A 7,023-nucleotide genomic window follows, 5' to 3' on the forward strand; every position below is an offset into this window, starting at 1 on the left:
GCGAGGGGCGGGGCCGGGCTGAACCGCGGCGGGTGCGAGGGGCGGGGCCGGGCTGAACCGCGGCGGGTGCGAGGGGCGGGGCCGGGCTGAAACGCGGCGGCGCGAGGGGCGGGTCCACGGCCGGCTGAACCCCGGTAGGCGCGAGGGGCGGGGCCGGGCTGCACCAGGGCAGGCGCGAGGGGCGGGTCCATGGCCGGATAAACCACGGCGGGTGCGAGGGGCGGGTCCACGGCCGGGTTGCACCACGGCGGGTGCAAGGGGCGGGACGGGCTGCACCGGGGCGGGCGCGAGGGGCGGGGCCGGGCTGCACCGGGGCGGGCGCGAGGGGCGGGGCCGGGCTGAACCGCGGCGGGCGCGAGGGGCGGGGCCGGGCTGAACTTGGCTGGCGAGCGCCTGGGAGTCGCGCTGCAGCCCAGGGGGCGGAGGAGACCCGAAAGCCGCAGCTGCCCAGCCTTTCCCCGGAGCGGACCCGCCCGGCGGCGGCTAAGTCGCCCTCCGGGAGTGCACCGAGCCGGAGCCGGGGCCGCCCAGAGCCCCGGAGGCGCGCGCTGGGGCCGCAAGGCCGGGCGTCTCCTCCCAGCCCGGGGTCTTCGGGTCTTCACGGCGCGCACCCCCGGCCCGGCTGCGCCCACGCGCTGAGTGTCTGGCTGTGGGAGTTGCAGCCGTTCGCTAAGGTTGTTATTCGAGTTATTTATGTCTCCTCTTCTCTCTAACGTGTTTGGTTCCCTCTTTGGAACCCGCGCCCAGGGGAGAACCTACCACTTAATTGGTGCTCAGTGCACGTGTGTTGAAAACAGATAGCAGGCGATGGATGCAGAGCATCTGTACTGGGGGTGTCCGCCCGGGCTGGCGGGGCGGGCTCGGCGCTCAGGGAGCTGAGGGTATGGTCGGCCTGGGACCCTGGCTTTTTCCCTTTCTGTGCTATGAAGATAACCGCCTTATCTCCCCCTCAGGACTGTTTTGGGGATTAAATAGGACGTTGAAATCACCAACGCTCTTGAAATAAACGTTTCCAGATGATTATAGCTCTACAGTATGTGTGGGAAAACGTTGACATTCAAGTTCAAGTTTGTTTTTCTGCTGGTTCATTTAGCTTTGTTGAAACCCTGAGTCCCTAGAATTGTCTAAGAACATGGATAAATGTGTGTGGAGGCCTCCCTGGGGGCCAGAAAACAGCCAACAGCCTTCGTGGTGTTAGGGGAACAGGAGCATAGGAGAGCCAGGGTGACATCGTTTCAAAATCAACCCCATCTTGGCCAGCGCTCTGGCTCACACCTGTTAGTACCAGCATTTTGGGAAGCCGAGGCGGGTGGATCACCTGAGGTCAGGAGTTGGACACCAGCCTGGACAACATGGTGAAACCTCGTTTCTACTAAAAATACAAAAAGAAATGAGCTGGGTGGTGGTACCTGTAGTCCCAGCTATTTAGAAGGCTGAGGCAGGAGAATCGCTTGAACCAGGAGTCGTGGGGGTTGCAGTGGGCTGAAATCACAGCACTGCATGCAAGCTTCCATGGTAAGAGTGAAACTCTGTCTCAAAAAAATAAACTCCATCTTAAAACGAGTGAACCCACCATTGCAACATGATAACTGAGACAGTGAGAGATCTGACCTAACCAACTATCCTGCTTCTAACGTCCAAGCGTCCTTGTTCATTCCTGGGTGTAGGCCTAACTGACTTTGAGAGAAACTTAGCTTAGAGTTTCTGGAAACAAATCACTTTCTTGCCTGGGGGACTAGACTGCCTTTGTAGGACTAACAAAGTAGTCAGGAGATTAGAAATAATGGTTTAGGATTCATGCAGTTGGAGGTTACAAGATTCTGACCCTCCCTAAATTGCTCCTGGGGATAACATCACTATGGTAAAACTGAAGATCAGTATTTGAGATATTTTGCAGATCTGTACTTCCTGGTTCAGCGGGGATGCCCCAGATGGATAAACTGGCTCATCTGATCTTGTGGCCCCACCCAGGAACTGACTCCGGCCAAGAGGACAGCTTTGATCCATATGATTTCTTCTCTGAACGTCAGCACTCACAGCTTACTGACCCCCTACCTACCAAATCATCCTTAAAAACTCTGAACTCTGAGGCTGGGCACGGGTAGCTCACACCTGTGATCCCAGCACTCTGGGAGGCTGAGGCAGGCAGATTGCTTCAGGTCAGGAGTTTGAAACCAGCCTGGCCAATATGGCAAAACCCCTTCTCCACTATAATACAAAAATTAGCCAGACGTGGTGGCATGCGCCTGTAATACCAGCTACTCGGGAGGCTGAGGCAGAAGAATTGCTTGAACCCAGGAGGTGGAGGTTGCAGTAAGCTGAAATTGTGCCATTGCACTCCAGCCTGGCCCACAGAGCAAGACTCCATCTCAAAAACAACAGAGCTGGGCGTGATGGCTCATGCCTGTAATCGCAGCACTTTGGGAGTCTGATGGGGACAGATCAAGTGTTTAGGAGTTTGAGACCAGCCTGGCCGAGGTGAAACCCCATCTTTACTAAAAAGACAAAAACTAGTCGGGCATGGTGGTAGGCACCTGTATTCCCAACTACTTGGGAGGCTGAGGCAGGAGAATCACTTGAACCTAGCAGGAGGAGGTTGCAGTGAGCTGAGGCTGTGCCATTGCACTCCAGCCTGGGCAGCAGAGCAAGACTCCATCTCAAACAAACAAACAAAAAACTGAACTCCAAATTCTTGGGGACATTGATTTGATTAATAATAAAAGTCTGGTCTCCCACAAAGCCAGCTCTGTGTAAATTATTCTTTCTCTTATGCAATTCACCTGTTTTGATAAATCAGTTCTGTCTAGGCAGAAGGTAACGTGAATCCGTTTGGCAGTTACATTAGCCTGTAGTCCCAGCTACTTGGGAGGCTGAGGCAGGAGAATTTCTTGAAACCAGGAGGTGCAGGTTGCACTGAGCTTTCGTGCCACTGCGCTCCAGCTGCCATCTCAAGAAAAAAAAAACAAAAACAAAATAAGATTGTTATAGTCATGCTTGGATGTAAGTGCGCACTGAAATGCCAAGGATAACTTTCTTTACATCCACCAAGTGCTAGATTTTGTTACACTGTCAGGCCACCTGCACTTACATGTGGCTCAACTTTTACATAGATACAAGATGCCTTTGCAACAAAGACAGCTCGTTCCTCCAATTGCATTCCGTGGGCGCCCCACTCTGTATTGGAGAAGCTCCCTCTCACTGCACTCTGTGACTGCCCAACTTTCCTCCCTGCCCAAGATCCGAGAACCCTGTCTTGGGGTCTGGATCAGACGTTTCTCCGGCAACATTGGGTACCTCAGATTCACGCTCACGTTATGCTGAGGCCTGTCTTACAGAGAAGGAACTGAGGCCTAGAAAGATGGAAACATAACTTGCTTAGTCACATGACTAGTGTTCCTCAGCTTGAATTTAAACATTCTAGAATGGCATCTTTCCTCTTGGCCATCTTTAAAGCAGAATGATAAAATCGTTTTGTTTCCTAAAAAACAGTCACAGGTATAACTGATGACCAGTACCCACGTGGGATGTGGAAGACTGAGTGAGACCCGGCCGGGCAGATTCCCAGCTTGCTCTGTCACAGCTGGGGCACTGCTGTTCACAGCCCGGGTTCTCCCCGCCCCGCCCCACCACCCATGGGTGTCTCACCCCCTTCCCCACAGATCCAGTGACACAACAAACATTCATCTTGGGCGCACGGCTTGTCTGGCAGCAGGCTAAGCCCTTTCGTAAATCGGTTCTTTCAAACATCACAGGGGGCGGAGACAGGCACCATTACCCACATGCTGTAGAAAAAACCAGCGTTCAGTGACGCTGAGGCCAGGCAATGTTTGCACCTCCCCACACTGCTAAATGACGGAGCTGAGTTCTGAAACTCGATGCCGTGTTTGGAGAAGACAGTAGAAATGACTTAATGGGGGTGTCAGGACCATCTCTTTTAATTTTCCAGTCACATAAACAATCTATGCTCACTGCAAAGTTCGGTTGTTCCATGACAGAAAACACAGTTAGCAGAGTCTTTTAAAAAACATAGCAAAGGGATGGGAGGCGTTGTCTTCTGCCTGTTTCTTTCTCCTGAAAGGAGCAAGATGACTGTGTTCTCAGAGGGATGTATAACAGAGCGAGGAGGGGAAAATCCATAGTAACCGATTTTAGATCCAAAGCCTCCTTCACCAGAGAGCAGTAGTAGTTCTGTAGGTGGAAGAGAGGGACCGCTGTGCTTGCAAACAACACTTTCAAACACTGGCACCCAAGTTCAGGATCTGCTGACAGCCCGTCCGCAGCAAGCATAAGGGTTTTTAGGCTGGTGCGGTGGCTCATGCCTATAATCCCAGCACTTTGGGAGGCTGAGGAAGGTGGATCATCTGAGTTCAGGAGTTCAAGACCAACCTGGCCAACATGATGAATCCCGATCTCTACTAAAAATACAAAAAATTAGCTGGCTGTGGTAGTGGGCGCCTGTAGTCCTAGCTACTCGGGAGGCTGAGGCAGGAGAATGGCTTGAACGCGGGAGGCGGAGGTTGCACTGAGCCGAGATCCGGCCATTGCACTCCAGCGTGGGTGACACAGCAAAACTCTCCAAAAAAAAAAAAGGTCTTTGGACTCCCGCAGATCAGGTGCTCAGCCTCACTGTGGCAAGGACTCACCCTGACCTAGCTCTAGGCAGGGTCCTGGAAGCCCTCAAGGCCCTGACACGGCCCTGGGCCCTTTCCTCCAAAGGAATCCTGCTGGGTCCCTGCAGTAACCTTATTTAGGTCCCTGCCCTTGTTATCTGACCATATGCCTCACCCCCACCCTCGTGTCTTATCCCCTGACCTGCCTGCGACAGGAGCCCTGCTGGGTGGTTCTGGCAGGAACCCTGGGCCTGATGTCCCCTCTCTGCCCTCGCCTGCTCCGTGGCCGTACATCCTCCTTTTCCTTGTTATACTGAGTTGAGTCCAGTCCCACTGCAGCGGCCCCTGTACCTATCTTGATTCCCTTCAAACTGTAAACCAAAAATAAAATTCTAGCCCCCATCAGCTGCCTCAGCCACACGCTGTCCAAAGTAAACCTTGAAGAGTATTTCACTCGGTGGTGGGAAGTAGGGCTGGGCAGGCTCCTTCTACCTTCCCTCCGCTGAAATCCGGCACAGCTGACCTCATTCACAGTCAAGCAGAGCTCTTAAGATGGACAAAACAGACTGCAGCAACAAGACACTGAAGTCCAGCCTGACTGTAGGCTGGCGTCGCACGACAGAGAGCAGGCCCTGGAGGAAGGCCCGTGTCTTACCGCAGATCATCTTTCTGCGACTCATTTCGACGTGGCCCCACACAGCTGTCTCTTGCAGGAGAAAATCCATGTCCTGTCAGAACCCTGTCCCTTTCCAGGTCTTTTCCCTGTTCCAGGAGAGAATTAACGAAGAGTCTGGCACCTTTTTTAAGGTCATATAAGAGCCCTGAGGATAAAAACCTTGGTGTCCACAACCTTATCTTAACCCAGATACTCCCTTCTATTCATTCCAGGTTTTTACCAAGTAACTTAACTCCTTCAAGAAACTGCCCATCAGGAAATCGTTGATTCCACCTGTGACCTGGACACCTGGCATCTCTATCCCTGGAGTTGCCTCACCTTTCTGGACCAAAGCACTGTACACCTTACACGTATCCATAGGCAACGTGTGCATCCCACACACTGCTAAGTGACAAAGCCAAATGTTGAAATACGATGTCATGAGGTGCTTGAGAAGACAATTGAAATGACATAATGGAGGTGGCAGGGGACCTTCGTACCCTTTTCTTATTTTCTGCCTCTAACTTCTGTCCCCCTAAAATGTAACCCAACCACCTGATGCATTAATTCCCAGGACCTCCTGGGACCGTGTCACTGATCACTATCCTCATATTTGGCTCTCATCAAATACTTTACAAATTTGACTCTTTTGGTGAGGTTTGTCTTGCCATTCTTTAATAAGTGCCGTGAATAATGTTTTCTTTAACAACTGTGGCAAAACTAAACCTTCTTGGAAAGAGAGAAAGAACTTGTAATAGACGATTATCTTTCCGCAGTCTTTCCTGCTGACATGGGCATTGTGTCCATTTTCTTTTCCCAAAAAGTGTATCTTTCTTAAAACATAAAAAATATTGAGCCGCAAAACACAGTTCCAGGCTTGCAGCTGGGACACTCAGGATATAGTACTAAAGGGCTCTGACACTGTCTTGATGATGTCTACCTTGGGTGTTACTTCCGGCTGTCTGACCTTGGAGCGACTGCTTAACCTCTCTGAGCCACAAGTAGAAAAGGCTGAGATTGGTCCCTAAACTCTCCTACAGCATTAAAACTAGATGATCCTAAATCTTCTGCCTCTTGAGGATCAGACAAACAGCAGTGGGCGGGGCTCTTCCTGTTGAAAATGATAACCTTGAGATAATGGCTGTAATTATCTTGGCACACAAGCCCTAAATCTTCACTGGACGAAGCCATTGCCATAATAACCAGCCTTTTAAATGTGCCCCGGTAGCTGGGCATGGTGACTCACACCTATAATCCCAGCACTTCAGGAGGCCGAGGCGGTCGGATCTCCTGAGGTCAAGAGTTTGTGACCAGTCTGGCGAAACTGCATCTCTGCTAAAAATAAACAAATTAGCCGGATGTGGCAGCACATGCCTCTAATTCCAGCTACTCAGGAGGCTGAGGCAGAATTGCATGAACCTGGGAGGCGGAGGTTGCAGTGAGCTGAGATTGTGCCACTGCACTCCAGCCTGGACGACAGAGCAAGGCTCTGTCTCAAAAAAAAAAAAAAGAAAAGAAAAGTGCCCGACAAGATCATGTTGATTCTAGGTTCTACAGAGATGGCTCTTCTTGTGGGGTCACCACAGCACACCGTCCTCCAGCCCCACTCCCATGGGGACATTTGGCAGTGACTGGGGTGTTTTTGGTTGTCACGACCTGGGGTGAGGAGCAGGTTGCTGCTGCTGACCTTCAGAAGGGAGAGGCTGCCAGGCTTCCGACAATGCCAGGGCACCCCCACAGCAATGGTCCAGCCCCAAA

Source organism: Saimiri boliviensis, chromosome 13 (assembly GCF_048565385.1).
Source record: "Saimiri boliviensis isolate mSaiBol1 chromosome 13, mSaiBol1.pri, whole genome shotgun sequence".
Taxonomy (NCBI): Eukaryota; Metazoa; Chordata; class Mammalia; order Primates; family Cebidae; genus Saimiri; species Saimiri boliviensis.